This window comes from Salvelinus fontinalis, chromosome 2, assembly GCF_029448725.1.
Source record: "Salvelinus fontinalis isolate EN_2023a chromosome 2, ASM2944872v1, whole genome shotgun sequence".
Taxonomy (NCBI): domain Eukaryota; kingdom Metazoa; phylum Chordata; class Actinopteri; order Salmoniformes; family Salmonidae; genus Salvelinus; species Salvelinus fontinalis.
This window is the reverse complement of record NC_074666.1, coordinates 27,953,365-27,972,615: the sequence shown is the minus strand read 5'-3', so window position 1 is coordinate 27,972,615 and position 19,251 is coordinate 27,953,365. Positions and strand designations below refer to the sequence as shown.

Here is a 19,251-nt window from a genome sequence, read left to right as displayed (position 1 = left end):
TATGACAGAGTTTTGCCAAATACAGGGAGTGGGGAGGTCTCCATGGATTTCATTGCAGACATAGTACAGCAGATTGGTCATTCCATTGGGGAGAACATTGCCTCCTGTTTGGAGTCAAAAGCAATTGTTGGACATGTTGGGGACAATGTTATGGGGAATGCATGCAGCTCTAGGGGTTTGGATGTGTCAGGCCTGAACCTGGTATTGAAGTCTGATATCAGGGAACCGGTGTACTTTCGGGGGGATGGCTCTGAAAAGTGCACAGTGCATGATTGGGAGGATATGGTCATGGTTTACATGCATAAGAGGGATGTATCTGTGATGGACCAAGCTGTTGAGGTTATGGGTAGGCTTATGGGAAGGGCCCGCGATGTTGTTAAAGTGGGCATACGCAGCAATCCCTCCGTTGATTTATCTAAAGGCCCGAGTCCCATCTTTGACATACTGAAACAACATTTTAGTGACACTGCTTTTTCAAGCCCCTCGCTGACTTTTATGCCACATTACCTCTGACTGATGAACAACCATTTGAATATTGGCTCAGACTGAACAGGGCTATGGAGGTTGCTGAAGATTGTCTAAAGAGACAGAAAAAAAGAGTTGAAGACCCATCTCGTGAGCTCACAGTAAAGTGGCAAGGGGAATCACCAATAAAACCCTGTTACACGGGCACCGGTCTATGGCCTGTGACGTGTTGGGCAAAAGTGGTAAGGGAGGAGCGCCCTTCTCAAATCGAACAGTAATCTGCGTCGCTCTGTCATGTTGTCAACAAGCCAACATCGTCCAGAAACATATTTTCCATTAAATATATGTTTTAATTTTCAAACTATTTTTTAACTGGAAGGCGGATAAAGCGTTTTTGTCAAAAGTATGTGAAGACACAGAATCCTACTCATTACTCCACATGCTAATTACGTCACTTTTGTTTTCAACTGGCTTCGCTGTGGGGTTTGAAATGGGCATCTGGCTCACGCCTGGGAGGCAGCCCGGTTCCAAAACGTATGTGAAAATATGCTTACCTGGGCGCACGGGGCCAGATGAATAAAATCCCCTCCCTGAATGTATGAAGGGTTTTACCCAACGATGTATAAACCCTGGATGCTATTTTGCAATGTATTGGCCAATGAGAGGCTTTGAAGCCACTGGTCGGCCATATTGGCACTCCAGAAGAAGCAGTCCTCTATAAGAATGAATTGATTTCTACAGTATTTCAATTAAATGTTTCACAAAGGACAAAATTACATGTATTTAAGTATTTTCGTTGTTGTAGTGGGGACAGTAACATTAGTACTTTAAAAAATATATACTTTAAGGAAAGGTGTTTATATATTATTTAGTTTTTTTCTTCAAAACAGCGCCCACTGTCAGTCATCTAGTGTATATAAATAATTGGTTTTCTCTACCAAACTGCAATCTGTAATTTCACATTTGTTTATAAAAAGTGCCCCTCAAACTTGGATTTTGTTTTGAACAAAACTTTTGTTGAAATGTTTGGGTAATGTCACTAATCACCATGACTCTTTCTCACTACTGTGCAGTACAGTCTTCACTGTATTTGTTTTTAAAAACTGAGTAGTAAGTTAAAGGATCCTCAATCCATCAATATGTGTTGCATTTCTACCAATGTTGGTTGACCAGTGCAAGAATCTCTTCATATATGATTGGCCTTGTATAGGAAGTGATTTATATGTTGCTCTTATCATATATTTTAGATTCAGAGAGGTACTGTATGCAATTACAATAAGGTTTGGTTGCTTTCAATTGCCTTGGCAAAAAAACAGGTGCACCCAGGTCACCATGCAGTTTGACTGTATTAGAATAAGTGCATGACTTGCACTGACTGAGGCAGCAGAACACGTCTCTGAAATAAATCAACTCACGTCCTTACAGCGAGTGCCCTTTGCCAAAGTATGGAGAGTGAAGTGATTACACAGCCCATAAAGCCACGTATATTGATCAACCAGGTACCCAATGAACAGAAAAACTATTCTTGAAGGGACAAAGGCAGGCCTGGACTTCCAAATCTGGGGCCCAGGGTCACCTACCTACATTTTTTTTAATATATATATTTTTTTATCCCCTTTTCTCCCCAATTTTCGTGGTATCCAATCGCTAGTAATTACAATCTTGTCTCATCGCTACAACCCCCGTACGGGCTCGGGAGAGACGAAGGTCGAAAGCCGTGCGTCCTCCGAAGCACAACCCAACCAAGCCGCACTGCTTCTTAACACAGCGCGCCTCCAACCCGAAAGCCAGCCGCACCAATGTGTCAGAGGAAACACCGTGCACCTGGTTAGCACGCACTGCGCCCGGCCCGCCACAGGAGTCGCTGGAACGCGATGAGACAAGGATATCCCTACCGGCCAAACCCTCCCTAACCCGGGCGACGCTAGGCCAATTGTGGGTCGCCCCACGGACCCCCCGGTCGCAGCCGGCTGCGACAGAGCCTGGGCGCGAACCCAGAGACTCTGGTGGCGCAGCTAGCACTGCGATGCAGTGCCCTAGACCACTGCGCCACCCGGGAGGCCTACATTTTTTGGGGGAAAACAGCTAGCTTGCTGCAATTCTACAAATTTTGCCATGGCGCAGATATTTTTTCTTCAGTTTTATAGCTTAGGCCTATCTCATGCTATTTTACACATTTTACCATGAGGCGAAAATAACATTTTGCAGTTTTAAAGCTAATTTCCTGCAATCCTACACATTTTGCCATGGCTTATGACGTGTTCATATGCTATCTCGGGGGGCCTGACCTCCAGGGGGACCTCAACTGATATGTTCATATGCTATCTGAGGTGGGGGGTTCGACCTCCAGGTCGACGTGTTCATAATATGCTATCTGAAAGCCCCCTGGAAGGTCGGGCCCCAGGCCACGTGCCCTGCGTGTCCCCGCTCGGTAATCTGGCCCTTCCCAAAGGGCCACAACATTATATCACTTCAAAAGCACTTGATTCACTTTATTTGTTTGATATCCAATGATTGTGTAGTCTGATTATATCCCCCATTCACTGTAGCAGGACACTGTTATCTGTTAATGATTTGACTAGGGGATGCTCACATTCCATACATTCTATAGAGGAAGCTTTTGCTGGGTTCATTACATCCTTGACTTTAGTGAGTCGGTTTCTTCCTCGTCATGATTCGTGCCTCTTTGCTTATGTTTACACATGCACCATATCCAAACACACCACACTTGCCTACCCCGCACCACTCTCGCAACGATAGTATAGGATGAAAGACAAGCGGCATGCAGAGGTCATAACAATGCACATGGCAGGATTGGAATATAAATGTTACTTTAACACAGTTCTAGTTCGGTCCCATAAAAGCGTGAGTGATGAGTGATTAAAGTCAGATAACATCAGAAATACATTAATTCATTTTTAAAATTTAACTAGGCAAGTCAGTTAAGAACAAATTCTCATTTACAATGATGCCCTACTCCAGCCAAATCCAGAAGACGCTGGACCAATTGTGCTCTGCCCTATGGGACTCCCAATCACAGCCAGATGTGATACAGTCTGGATTTAAACCAGGTAGTATAGTGGCTTCTCATGCAGTGAGATGCATTGCCTTAGACCGCTGCGCCACTCAGGAGACCAATAAATGAGACTAGTCCCACAATTAATAATTAGCAACTTTTGAAATGCTGTTTATTTTTGGTAAGACTCTTTTTATAGGTACGTGAGATGAATTACAAATAGTTTGGCAATGTTCTGTACTCTGAATCATCAACCCCAAGGTGTCCCAATGTCCCATGTATGATCAATTATACTATGCATAAAGTGATTTCTCCTTCATTCAGCACTTGATTAGGATGAGATAAATTAAAGGTGAAAATGACACATTTTAGATGGGACTGATAAGGGACAATATCACAGATGAGGTCAAAACTGTTTTGTTCTCATTACCTGGTTGACACATCAGTGTCTTGCTTTAAACTCCTTTGGTACTTGTATTGTTTCATATATGCTCTATGAAAATTTCTACATACAATTTATGAAGGACAACTTTCATGTGTAAATCTTGTCTGCAATACAAACTTTTCTCTACACTCTAAAAACAAAAAGGTTCTTGGAGTACCCTTTAGGGGTTCTTCAAATTGAAACTGTGGGGGAAACCCTATAAGTTCAAAGAACCCCTTTTAATGGATCCTTGAAGAACCTTTGGAGAACATTTTGGGGATTATTTTTTAAATACCCCCCTATTATTAATACGCATAACAATGACACAATATTTTAGTTCTAAGTGTTTATTATGATTTTAGTGGCAAAGCAGATTTAAAAAAAATCTAAATATGAGATAAACTCCCAGCAGAGCCCCAAGTCCAATGGATATATCCTCTGGTGTGTTGATGTTAATGTGTTGATGTTCTCCGTATCCATAGCCAGAAGTAGTTTGAAGTGCATATTCCGAAGTGTAGGGATGGTGAAGTCTGTGAATCCCCAAAATAGTAATTATACAGATGATTAACAAAACATGCACACAACCGAATTCATACCTTTGGTATTTGTGGTGAATGTGATGGAAAAAACCTGTTTGGATAATGGTTGTCAAATCAAATTTTATTTGTCACAAAAAACTGTTTTGATAATGGCTTTCATACACATATCTTGTCCATAATGTAGAGGCATATGGGATATTCATTGAAACGGTAAGGGAGGATGGTAAATGTGATCAGCATAACATACCAATACCAATTGACATACCTTTGCGTGCCTCCGCAGTTCAGTCATTTGCACCCAATACAGCTAGCCTTCAACATATTCTTATAGCCTACAGTACATATTCTTACATCTTTGTTGATTGATATCCATTGAATTGTGTACATTTCCTGTTTTAGAAAGATTTGCACAAATATGAAAAGATACATGGTACTGTATCATCATAAAATAATATAAATTAAGATCATACAAGGGACAAACCTTACCTTAAATTGAGGAGATCTTTACATTTTTTAGTTAAGTGCCTGCACCTGCTGTCCTTTCAAATCCAAATGTTTCAGTTGGGTAGTTAGGTTCCTGCAAAAAAAAAAAAAAAAAAAAAAACACTAACTAAGGAGGTTCCTCTTATTTTTTAACACATTTATAATTTGATCAAATAATTTTTTCTTGTGCCACTTCATAGTATTTTAAAGGAGTAAGTAACAGTCATTTGCTATTAACCTACAGGTTCACCCTCACCTGATTGCTGTTTGCCACTACATGTGACTGTTTACTTGTTGTTCTTATAAATCCCACAGTCCCACGCCTGGAGCCTTCCACAAAAATTGTTAGAGCGGTGCACAGCCGTAGGAAGATGCACTGGTATTCCTTACGAAAGTTCTGATTGAGTAGCCCGTAGATGACAGCATTGAGATAGCTGTTGAAATAGGCCATAAAAGTAACTAGTGACAAAAAGCCAATCTGGGATGTTTGGCACCATCCTTCCGGGACAGTGGCCACTGCCAGGCCAATGAAGCTGAGTGGTCCCCAGCACACGGCAAACAATAGGAACACAAAAAAACATAGTCAAGAAGTTGTGAAGGTCGCTAGGCTTTAGTTTCTGCTTGTCATTTAGTATCACCCTTTGTTTCTTTTGGATGACTAACACCGAGATCCTCAGGTAGCAGTAACAGACCACCGAGAGGGGCACCAGGAAGTGGATGAGCACCACAGAGATGGTGTAGTAGGAGCTGCAGTCTGGGCGAAGGTGCAGGACTAGATGCGTGGGTCGTACTGCAGTGAGCCCACAAAGAAGTTGTGCACCGTGACCATGGCAGTGAGCAGCCAGGTGATGCCCAGGTAGCAGCAGATGTTCCTGGTGCTGAACAGGCAGTTGTAGTGCAGGCTGTGGCAAATGTAGTAGTAGCTGTTGATGGCAATGACCGTGATGTTGAAGATGGAGCCAATGACACTGAGGCCCATGATTAAGACGCTGTGCTGGCAGTGCACATCCCCAACTGTCCAGTCATTGTGGAAGATGGCCAGGAGGTTAGGGGTATACTGCCACCACCATGTCTGCCACCGACAGACTCACCACAAAAATGTTCCCTACAAGAGACAATATTACATTTTAGTAGTCAAACTTACTGAATACAAACATGCTTCCATATTAAATGCACTATATATACACACACACAAAAGTATGTGGACACCTCTTCAAATGAGTGGATTTGGCTATTTCAGCCACACCCATTGCTGACAGGTGTATAAAATCGAGCACACAGCCATGCAATCTCCATAGACAAACATTGACAGTAGAATGAAAGTCACTGAGCTCTTCAGTAAGGCCAACGTGGCACCATCATAGGATGCCACTTTTCCAACAAGTCAGTTCGTCAAATTTCTGCCCTCCTAAAGCTGCCCCGGTCAACCCTAAGTCCTGTTATTGTGAAGGGGAAATGTCTATGAGCAACAACGGCTCAGCCGCGAAATGGTAGGCCACACAATCTCACAGAACGGGACCTCCAAGTGCTGAAGCGCGTAGCTCGTAAAAATCGTCTGTCCTCAGTTGCAACACTCACTACAGAGTTCCAAACTGCCTCTGGAAGCAACTTCAGCACAATAACTGTTCGTCGGGGGCATCATGAAATAGGTTTCCATGGCCGAGCAGCCACACACAAGCCTCAGATCACCATGTGCAATGCCAAGCATCGGCTGAAGTGATGTAAAGCTCGCTGCCATTGGACTCTGGCGTGATAAATCATGCTTCACCATCTGGTAGTCCGATGGACGAATCTGGGTTTGGCGGATGGCAGGAGAATGCTACCTGCCCCAAATCATAGTGCCAACTGTAAAGTTTGGTGGAGGAGGAATAATGGTCTGGGATGGTTTTTCAAAGGGTCGGGCTAGGCCCCTTAGTTCCAGTGAAGGGACATCTTAACGCTACAGCATACAATGACATTCTAGACAATTCTGTGCTTCCAACTTTGTGGCAACAGTTTGGGGAAGGCCCTTTCCTGTTTCAGCATTACAATTCCCCCGTGCACAAAGTGAGGTCCATACAGAATGAAAGCAAGTCCAACATCTAGTGGAAAGCCTTCCCAGAAGAAGGCAGCAAAGGGGGGACCAACTACATATTAATGCCCATGATTTTGGAATGAGATGTTTGATAAGCAAGTGTCCACATACTTTTGATCATGTAGTGTATGTCTGAGTGTTTCAGTGCATACTAATCTCACGGCCAGACAGTTACTGCATACTATTCAGCGACGCACGGTCCAGAGTCGGTGAGCAGAGTTGAGGGGTGGAGCTGCTCACATCCATGTCTTTTCTTCTCCGCTAAAAACCGCTCCACGCTCACAGAATAACTACTGCTCCAAATTCGCTCCATTCATTAAAATCACAATTAAACTAACACCCATCTATTTTTGTGACTACCTGGACCTACCATTTGGGTTTGAAGTATTGACACTTAACCATATGCTTTGAATGAAAAGTATTTTAATAAACATGAAAATATTAATGTAAGAAGCGCTCATCATTTCAAATAGGCTACATGTCATATTAAACAGCATATAAACACCTTAAAATAGGTCAGGAACCAGACAGGGAGCCTGAGAAGGAACATAAATGAACTATTTAGGCTATATTATTTCAAGGGTATAACCTACAAAGAAATACAATGTGAAGCATTTGCGAATGCGACATTGCGCCCTCAGCATTTAAACATTTAGTTGTATTAAATCATAATTCTATAAATTGCGTATATAGGCTGTGACTTACTTAGAAATAAATACAAAATAAATGAAAAATGCCTTATTAGGCTCAGTGCCTTTGAATAAAAAAAATTGAAACACCAGTTTGGCCAGAGTCTGTGGCTTCAGGCTCATGTGATGGTACCTTGAGAGAGAATATCCTCTCCATGCTTGCAGAGCCACTGTGGATACTAAACACCTTTTTGGCCACTCTTGCCAGGCTGGGCAGGGATTCAGAGTATTTTTTTCCTCTATAGGTAGGCCTAAATGTTTTTAAATAACCCAATCAAAACGGAAAGCTCCTTGAAAGTTGAAATATGCCAGGTCTATTGGGCCAAAAGCAAGTTTGGCCTGTTGTATAAACAATAGGAACAAAAATGTAGGAAACTTTTAAGAGATCAGATTTTTTGTTTACAAATACTTTGCTACAATGACACTTAATTAGCTACCCACCTCATTCCTTACTTTTAGCATATGCATGTATGAAGTACACCATCATGCATTCCGGATATGTGTCTTTTCAGATTCCACAATGATTCTTTCATTGTGGACATCACCGCACTCCCTCTCTTGCTCTACATCTTTGTAAGTCACCTTGATTTTGCACCTGTGTTATTTATCAGTTTCTTTATAAAAATATTTAGTGAACTCCATGACAGTAGCTAAAGCAAGAGGCTATGAAGTGAGTGCTATGGAAGAGAAATTGGAGCGGGCAAGAAAGCTGATGCTCCAGCCTTTGGGAAATTTTAGCAACAAATACCATAAAATACCTTTTTTTGGAGGGGCCTTGCCTGTTTTGCATTTTATTTTGCCATTAATATGTGTCACATATCAGTTTGCAATGAGTAAGGCAGCTACAAAATGCAGGTGTTTCAGCCTAGCTTAGTGCTTTCTGTGGTGGTGGGACAAGCCAGTAGAATATACAGAACATTGCGCCATGATTGGCTCAGTGTTCTGTCACTCATGGGGACACTACGTCACCACCAAGTCTAAGGGTAGAGCTCGAAAGTTCAAGCCCCTTGGGTGCTGCAATTAGAAGTGCCCATCCAAGGCTCAAGGTCATTGGCCACAGATAAAATTACATCAAATCACGTTATATCTACAGTAGCTTTGATTGGACTGATCATGTCAACATCATACTTTCAAAATCTTAGCTAGCATTCATCATGAATCAAGTCGACAATCTATTGGGAAACCCTTTATAATCCTTGTCAAATGAAAATAAATAATGAAGAGTAATTATAGATAAAGTGTATTGGTGCTCATCGGCTATTGGACATAAACATTACCAAACAAGTTGGAAATCGCAAATTCAACAATGAGTGGTTTGGAAGGAATCAGTGTCTAACTTCAAGCAATGCAAAGCAATCATTAGCCTGCTATTCAGTGGAGTGTCTGTGTGGTCCCAAGTCTAAGATTAAAGACCTGTTTTCCTAGTTTATATTATAAACATTCAACATTGGCCATGCTGTCAATGAAGCATGATTTGTGCCGTGCTCAAAACAACTGTTAACTCGAAATTGCAAAATCTGACTAGTAAGTTCAAGAAAACTGGGAACTCTGAGCTACGACTGGGAAATTACATTTTGAACTTTCATCCTATTGTAAATCGGGAACTCGGGCCTCTTTCTAGAGCTACGACCTGAAGATGACTGACGTCATTATGATTGAAATATATATATATATTTTTTAGTTCCCAGTTGTCTTGAAAGCACCATAAATCCAGAGATTGGACTTTAATGACAAAATTTGCCCACAAAGGACCGCTGCTCCACCTTTCTGTTCAAATGAGCACAGCACAGCAAGGTGAGTCCAACAATGCTGCTGCACAAATGATGTAATATACCGGGGAGATATGTATACTATAGCTAAGAAAGTAATACTAAGTGTATGTTGTGTAGTCAGCTGTTAGTAGCCCATGTGCCTCACCCTCATAACTTAGCCTACTGCTCTGACTTAGTGGTGCACATGTAGCCTATAGCTTGTTTTAGAGAAATGTCATTGAATATTGTAAGAGCTTTAATTGTTTGCTTATATGCCCCCATTTTATCCTACGGTTCTGACTTGGTGTACAGGGAGAACACTGTAAGAACGGCCCATGTTCTGAATTCTGTTGCTGTACATTTCAAAAGTGCTGTCACGCCTTGACCATAGTTTGCTTTGTATGTTTATATGTTTTGTTTGGTCAGGGTGTGATCTGAGTGGGCATTCTATGTTGTATGTCTTGTTTGTCTGTTTCTGTGTTTGGCCTGATATGGTTCTCAATCAGAGGCAGGTGTTAGTCGTTGTCTCTGATTGGGAACCATATTTAGGTATCCTGTTTTGTCATTGTGGGGTGTGGGTGATTGTCTGTGTTAGTTGCCTGTGTCTGCACATATATATATATATATAGCGTCACGTTCGTTTTGTATTAGTTTGGTTAGTGTTTCTTCTTAAATAAATAGAAGAATGTATTCACTTCACGCTGCGCCTTGGTCCTCCTCTCTTCTACATTACGACAAACATGACAAGTGCTGAACAAATAGTTATATTGACTACATCTGTCCTAGGTCGCTCATTAATTTATTAACCAAATTCCGGATGACCTCTTATCCGCTTGTTGTCCCCTTATGCCATAGTTTGTACATCTCAATTGTCAGTAGAAACCACATTGGTTTAAGCAAGACAGGCACATTTTTTTTAATGCAGTAAATGAGGCTGAATGAACTGTTTCACTGCTAAACAAAGCTCCGCTGATAGCCAGGTGTAACAGTGGTATAGTGCAATTAATGTATTGTTTAGTGTTGTGTCTATGCTGGCATGCATCAGACATTTTTTTTTTGCCCCACCAAGATTTAAATGCTAAAATCGCCACTTCAAGTGTCTGAGAAGCATCAGCAAAATAATTTTCTGCTGTGGACTCAATATGTCACCATTTGATTTATGGAGCTTGATTTATGGAGCTAGACAATCTGGACCCTTTCTTTCTAAAATGATCTGCCGAAATTGTTGCAACCACTATTACTAGCCTGTTCAACCTCTCGTGTCGTCTGAGATTCCCAAAGACTGGAAAGCAGCTGCAGTCATCCCCCTCTTCAAAGGGGGGGACACTCTTGACCCAAACTGCTACAGACCAATATCTATCCTACCCTGCCTTTCTAAGGTCTTCAAAAGCCAAGTCAACAAACAGATTACCGACCATTTCGAATCCCAACATACCTTCTCCGCTATGCAATCTGGTTTCAGAGCTGGTCATGGGTGCACCTCAGCCACGCTCAAGGTCCTAAACGATATCCTAACCGCCATCGATAAGAAACAATACTGTGCAGCCGTATTCATTGACCTGGCCAAGGCTTTCGACTCTGTCAATCACCACATCCTCATCGGCAGACTCAATAGCCTTGGTTTCTCAAACGATTGCCTCGCCTGGTTCACCAACTACTTCTCTGATAGAGTTCAGTGTGTCAAATCGGAGGGCCTGTTGTCCGGGCCTCTGGCAGTCTCTATGGGGGTGCCACAGGGTTCAATTCTTGGACTGACTCTCTTCTCTGAATACATCAATGATGTCGCTCTTGCTGCTGGTGAGTCTCTGATCCACCTCTACGCAGATGACACCATTCTGTATACTTCTGGCCCTTCTTTAGACACTGTGTTAACTAACCTCCAGACGAGCTTCAATGCCATACAACTCTCCTTCCGTGGCCTCCAATTGCTTTTAAATGCAAGTAAAACTAAATGCATGCTCTTCAACCGATCGCTGCCTGCACCTGCCCGCCCGTCCAACATCACTACTCTGTACGGTTCTGACTTAGAATATGTGGACAACTACAAATACCTAGGTGTCTGGTTAGACTGTAAACTCTCCTTCCAGACTCACATCAAACATCTCCAATCCAAAGTTAAATCTAGAATTGGCTTCCTATTTCGCAACAAAGCATCCTTCACTCATGCTGCCAAACATACCCTTGTAAAACTGACCATCCTACCGATCCTCGACTTCGGCGATGACATTTACAAAATAGCCTCCAATACCCTACTCAATATATTGGATGCAGTCTATCACAGTGCCATCCGTTTTGTCACCAAAGCCCCATATACTACCCACCACTGCGACCTGTACGCTCTTGTTGGCTGGCCCTCGCTTCATACTCGTCGCCAAACCCACTGGCTCCAGGTCATCTACAAGACCCTGCTAGGTAAAGTCCCCCCTTATCTCAGCTCGCTGGTCACCATAGCAGCACCCACCTGTAGCACGCGCTCCAGCAGGTATATCTCTCTGGTCACCCCCAAAACCAATTCTTCCTTTGGCCGCCTCTCCTTCCAGTTCTCTGCTGCCAATGACTGGAATGAACTACAAAAATCTCTGAAACTGGAAACACTTTTCTCCCTCACTAGCTTTAAGCACCAGCTGTCAGAGCAGCTCACAGATTACTGCACCTGTACATAGCCCATCTATAATTTAGCCCAAACAACTACCTCTCCCCCTACTGTATTTATTTATTTTGCTCCTTAGCACCCCATTATTTCTATCTCTACTTCGCACATTCTTCCACTGCAAATCTACCATTCCAGTGTTTTACTTGCTATATTGTATTTACTTCGCCACCATGGCCTTTTTTTTGCCTTTACCTCCCTTATCTCACCTCATTTGCTCACATTGTATATAGACTTATTTTTCTACTGTATTATTGACTGTATGTTTGTTTTACTCCATGTGTAACTCTGTGTTGTTGTATGTGTTAGGGTTGCTTTGCTTTATCTTGGCCAGGTCGCAATTGTAAATGAGAACTTGTTCTCAACTTGCCTACCTGGTTAAATAAAGGTTAAATAAATAAATAAATAAAATAAAAAAACTCCTGAAAGGAGTAGAGTCTGTGTACAGTATCTCTCCCTCTGATGACCAATACCAAGCCAGAGAAACACACACCTCAATTATGGAATTGTCTGGACTCTGAGGAAATGATCATCCTAAAGTTAAACCAAAGGCAAAATCCTGGTATTTATTCACATGAAGTGTGAAACACTAGCTTGTGCATTCATTATGAATGATTTCCCATGCAAAAATGCACCTTACTTTTGATTTATTTTGCAATTTCAAACTGACTTGTTTAGGTTCTGCACAGAGATTCAGTAGCTTGTTCATAGAATAATAGACAGATGGATTACTACAGCCTTGAACTCACATAATGTCTATATATATGTCATTGAAGCATTATCCCACAGTCACAGGGAAACAAACAGAACATGTCATGTTCATAAATATAACTAACTTCTCATCGACAAGCTTGGAGTGATACTGGGTCCAAATATTCTTATCTAATCTTCACTCGAGGGTATCTTATGATAAAATGTATGGGCAAATACAGTCTTCCATCCTCATGCAATACAATTATCTTATTGATGCTAAGTTGCAGCATGTCAATCTGTTTTAATTGCATACGAACATTAGTAGTGGCAACATCTATCACATCCATCTTGAAAATGTGAGATACTAAGCAAACAAACAATGAGTTCTCTATCCAGGCTGCAGATAGTGATGACATGATATACAATATGAAATAGATTGACAATGAACATTCTCCAAGGCAGGAATCCATTGAGATGTTAAGTGATCATGGAGACTAGTTCTGAAGGGGCCAACCGAAGTACAGCTTGGTCCGCTGCTGTGTTCTGGAACTTGTTTGCTGGGGCCACGGAATACATTGCACTGGGAGTGGGAACATGATGGGAGGTAGTGCAGGTACAGTATAGGGGCCACCAAGCTGGAGAAACTGGCCAAATCTGGAAAAGGCAGATTTAGCTTTTGATAGGATTCCCTGGTCCAGGGCAAGGTTTGCCCTGTGGATTCAACTGCTTGCTTGTACTTGTTTTCACTTTGTGGTTTGAACTATGAACTGCAGTACGAAAGACACTTACAGTTTAAATCTGTCAGCTGATGGCAGACCTAACCATAACCATACTGGGGGTTTCATCCCAATCACTTATCTGTCCCTGATATTCTCTTGCTATTCTCCACATTTACAAACTCCCTCATAGCCTTAAAAATAAATATTCTTACCACTCAGTTCCTGACATTAGGAGACTTTGAAATATAAAATATATTTGTTAAGAGCATCATAAACACTAATGAATGAGCCTCAGCTGTGCAAAGCAATAATCAATTAAAATTTTTACTTTTTATTGCAGAATGTAATACATCCAATGAATAATAAAACATGGGTTGTTCCATACTTGTATCAACAATCTCATTGCAGCTCTACCACAAAAATGGAAGTGGCAATTACTCAAAAGAGAAAGGAATGAATTGGTTTGTCTGCCTTCAATGAAAAACAATTGGCATAGTATGAATTGTAAAATGTATCAGTTTCACTTAAGGTCTAGAGGTTTGACAAGTATGCCACATAAAATTCAAGATGCACTACATGACCAAAAGTATATGGACATCTGAGTGTCGAACATCATGGGTATTAATATCGAGTTGGTCCCCCCTTTGATGCTATAACAGCCTCCACTCTTCTGTGAAGGCTTTACACTATATGATGGAACATTGCTGCAGGGACTTGCTTCAATTCAGCCACAAGAGCATTAGTGAGGTCGGGCACTGATGTTGGGCGATTAAGACTGGCTCGCAGTCGCCGTTCCAATTCATCCCAAAGATGTTCGATGGGTTGAGGTCCGTACAGACAAACCATTTCTGTAGGGACCTCGCTTTGTGCATGGGGGTATTGTCATGCTTAAACAGGAAAGGGCCTTCCCGAAACTGTTGCTACAAAGTTGGAAGCACAGAATCATGAAAAACAGCCCCAGACCGTTATTCCTTCTCAACCAAACTTTACAGTTGGCTGAGAAGGAATAACGAATATGCATTCGGGCAGGTAGCATTCTCCTGGCATCCGCTAAACCCAGATTCGTCCATCGGACTGCCAGATGGTGAAGCGTGATTCATCCAGTGGCGGTCAGTGACGTTTAAGATGGAGGACATTTTTTTTTCTATTACAGCATATTGGATGATATTGGATGTCTCATTCATATTCCATTCACCCAGTTCAATGTAACAGCGAGAGGTTTAGGCTACTACATGATACAAAAATGTTCCATATACCCATCATGAGGTTGCTACAACCTAGCCTATGAATTAAAGTTTACAAAGTAGGTGCACACAGGTCGGGAGAAACATTTGAGGTGAAAGACAGTGACACACGGACAGACAGTGACACATTAAATAGTTGCAAACAAGAGTTTCTATTGAACAAATTCAGGTATGTTTATTCCTGTTTTTTTCCGTTCACTTCCGTTTAAGAAACGCTTTTCATCAAAATCGGCGGAATGAATACACCCTGACCACGCGTAAACAAAGTTCACTTTTATTGCAGAGACATTGTATTCCTTCTCTCCTCCTTTCACCTTGTCCCTTTACTCGTGGACTTCAATGCACAACACATCAGCTGTATGTGACCTGGCAAAAAAAACTTTCCAAGCCAAACTATATCATAACCACTACACACAGCCTTTGTCACCATATTTGCTAAAGTAACGTCCATAGTCAACATACATATAACTAACTCGTTAGTAAACTCACTAGAATCATGTAGTAACATTACAGTGTGCAGTCATTAAGCAGTTTAGCTCTAACACCGGCAGGCTCAGGTGGCAATGAATGAGTAAAACCAAAAGCTTACCTGTTGTGTTGGATAGTCCTAGCCAGCTAGCTAACATAGCATCCCTCTATTTGAGCAGGGTGTTTGAGTAGGCTAAACTAGCTAGCTGCATTTGCTAGCTAAGTAAGTTAAACTGAAAGTTTTTTAAAAATAGAAAAATAAATGCATTAAAGTAAAAACTTTCTTCTCCTTAATTTTGGAATAAATGAATTTGTTCAAAATTGTTCAACTACTGCCCTGACATACATGGCTTTGAGGTGGGCCTCCATACCAATAAGTTATCACTCTTTGTGGACTACCTTATCTTATTTCTAACAAACCCAGAACATTCCCTCTCTCACTTGCAGATCCTACTACAGTGTTATAGTTCTTTCTCTTGATATGATACATTTTAATCAAATCGAAATCTTATCGTTGTCTGTCTTTGACCACCATACCATCAAGCATAAGTTTACTTTTAGATGGTCGCCTATGGGCTTCACATATTTGGGCATAATGGTGGATGGTAACCTGAACAACCTCTATAAACTCAATCTGGCCAGCTTGTTGCAAAAGGTGGAGGGTGACCTTTGTAAATGGATGGACTTGCCTCTCACTCTACTGGGTAGAATCAATGTAATAAAAATTAATGTCCTGCCCAGATTTCTATATCTGTTTCAATCTCTCCCTATCCCTGTGCCCGCAGCATTCTTTTCCTCTCTCGACAAGCAGACCAGACGGTTTATCTGGCACGGCAAAACCTCTAGGGTTGGCCTGGATAAATTGACCCATGATTACGGTCAAGGGGGCTTAAACCTCCCCCATTTTAGAATGTACTACTGGGCTGCACAGTCTAGGTTCCTGGCTCAGAGGTTTGACAATGGTGTGAAGGCAGTCATTGTTGTTCTCCCCCTTAGACGAGGAGGAGTATGGATAGGACCAAGATGCGGATTGAGGGAAATAAGCCATCTTTTAATGAAAACAGCAAACAAGACACTACAACACTACAAAACAACAAACATGACTAACCTTCAACCGTCCTGTGCGGACACAGGAACAAACACCCACAAAACCCCAGTGAAACCCTGGCTGCCTTAGTATGACTCTCAATTAGAGACAAACGATACACACCTGTCTCCAATTGAGAATCATACTAGGCCGAACACAAAAACCAACCTAGAAATACAAAACATAGACTGCCCACCCAAAACACACGCCCTGACCATAAACACATACAAAAACAACATAAAACAGGTCAGGACCGTTACAAATGGTCCCTCTCCCTCATGGTTGAACATTGAAAAGTTTTGAGGTAAATGATGACACTGGGGCAGAGTTGTTTTATAAATGGGACAGAAAATCTATAAAAACCATCACAGACAACCCTTTAATCATACATTCTGTCCTGGCATGGTGCAAGCTGCATGAGCTGTTCAGACGAGAGGGATTTCTTTCCCCTAAAACCCCTTTATGGAACAATAGATTGATCCCTATGTTTTTCCAGAATAGTAACTTTAGACCATGGTCTGATAAGGGTACCACTCTTCTGGAACATTGTTATGAGGAGGGAGTTCTTATGTCTTTTGATCAGCTGAAACAGAAATACCACTTGCCTAACAGGGACTTCTTTAGCTACCTACAACTACAAAACTTTATTAGGGTGACTCTCAAGGGACAATGGAACCTACCTAAGATGTCACCTATTGAACAACTCTGCCACGCAGACCAACCACTGTTCAAGACTATTTCCCGTGTTTACGATGCTCTTATGTCAGGACTAACCCTGCCTGAGCTAGATAAACTCCGACTTAGATGGGGGAAAAGATCTGGGTATTTATCTTGATGAGGGTCTATGGAGTGACCTATGCAGGAATGGTGTTACATCCACATTGAACTCCAGATACAGACTGATCCAGTTTAATTTCCTCCATCAGCTCTATATCACCCCATCTAGACTGCACAAGTTCAACCCTGATATCTCCTCCCTATGTTTTATATGTGGCTCAGATGAAGGAACATTCCTCCATTCCACTTGGCAGTGTTCAAAACGACACAGTTTCTGGCAGGGGGTATGCGATACCATATCCTCAATTCACAGGGTTGCATTCCCTTTAGACCCGGAGGTCTGTCTACTGGGTAACTTTACTAACTCAAATCTTAGGCAATCCCATACTATAAAGCTAACAGAAATATTGCTAGCGATTTGCCAAGAAATGTATTGCCTTGAAATGGAAATTGGATTCCCCCCTGCCAGTTGCAATGTGGCTATCCCACTGGAGAAAATCACTTACTGCTTGAGGAATAAGTTAGAGACTTTTTACAGAATTTGGCAACCTTTTGACTATATGGAGAATCTCCCCTCACATCACATTGATTGAATCTCTATATAATCCTCACATAATGTTTCACACGTAATGTATAATATGTAGCTTATGGCAGGTGACCATATGATCCAATGTCTCATTACTATTATTTTATTCTTTATTATGATTTACTGTATGTTTGTATATATAATTTATTTATTTCTTTGTTGTTACGCTCATCTGTTACTGTCGCTTTGTCTAATATCTTTTCACTTTTGTTATGAATGTTCTTAAATCGGAAAATGCAAAAAATAAAATATTCAAAATAAAAATTGTTCAACTATTGCCTTTCTGTCTCTTTGAGTCAACTACTTACCACCTTTTATGCACTGTAGTGCTAGCTAGTTGTAGCATATACTTTCAATACTAGATTAATTCGCTGATCCTTTGATTGGGTGGACAGTTCATTTCTCAGAACAAGAATAGACTGACGAGTTTCAGAAGAAAGTTCTTTGTTTCTGGCCATTTTGAGCCTGTAATCGAACCCACAAATGCTGATGCTCCAGATACTCAACTAGTCTAAAGAAGGCCAGTTTTATTGCTTCTTTAATCAGACAACAGTTTTCAGCTGTGCTAACATAATTGCAAAAGGGTTTTCTAATGATCAATTAACCTTTTAAAATGATAAACTTGGATTAGCTAACACAGGAGTGATGGTTGCTGATAATGGGCCTCTGTAAGCTTTTGTAGATATTCCATTAAAAATCTGCAATTTCCAGCTACAATAATCATTTACAACAAACAATGTCTACACTGCATTTCTGATCAATTTGATGTTATTTTAATGGACAAAAAATGTGCTTTTCTTTCAAAAACAAGGACATTTCTAAGTGACCCCAAACTTTTGAACGGCAGTGTTTATATTATGACATTGTCTTTTTCTCTGAAAATCATTGTAACGTGGTTAACCTTAAAAATCTAAATGAAAATTATTCAAATGTAACAGTTAAAATTCAATCAGAGAGCACCCTTAGATCAGGGGAAAAGGCTGCACCTGACCGTTGCACTTGAATCATTCCCATGGTGAATGGCTATGCCCGCTATAATATGAAACCACACACTATTCCAGAGACTTTGATATGACTGGCCCAATTTATATGGTGAAAACAATGTGTGGGGAGGTAGAGGCACAGAAACTCACATCAATACCTTTGTCAGATAACACTGTGAAATTAAGAATTTATGATATAGCTAGCAATCAAGCGGAACATCTGACTTAACGACTCAAACACTCCCCACCTTATGCTCTCCAAATGGACGTATTTCTGTCTGTAATATAAAGCCCTTTTGTGGGGGAAAACTCATTTTGATTGGCTGGGCATGACTCCCCAGTGGGTGGGACTGGCTGCTAAGTGGGTGGGCCTATGCCCTCCAAGGCCCACCCATGGATGCACCCCTGCCCAGTCATGTGATATCCATAGATTTGGATCTAATTTATTTATTTAAATTAACTGATTTCCTTCTATGAACTGTAACTTAGTAAAAATCTTTGAAATTGTTGTATGTTGCATTTATATTTTGTTCAGTATATTTAAGTATGCATTAAGGTGTCTTTAATAAAATACACATGGCAAAAACCAATGTAGACATTATT

The 19,251-nt window shown here is 41.2% G+C and overlaps 1 pseudogene; it reads right to left on the bottom strand.

The window, feature by feature from the left end:
- Positions 1-5,165: 5,165 nt before the first annotated feature.
- LOC129866895 (melatonin receptor type 1C-like) lies at positions 5,166-7,247 on the bottom strand (annotated as a pseudogene).
- Between the last annotated feature and the right edge of the window lie 12,004 nt (positions 7,248-19,251).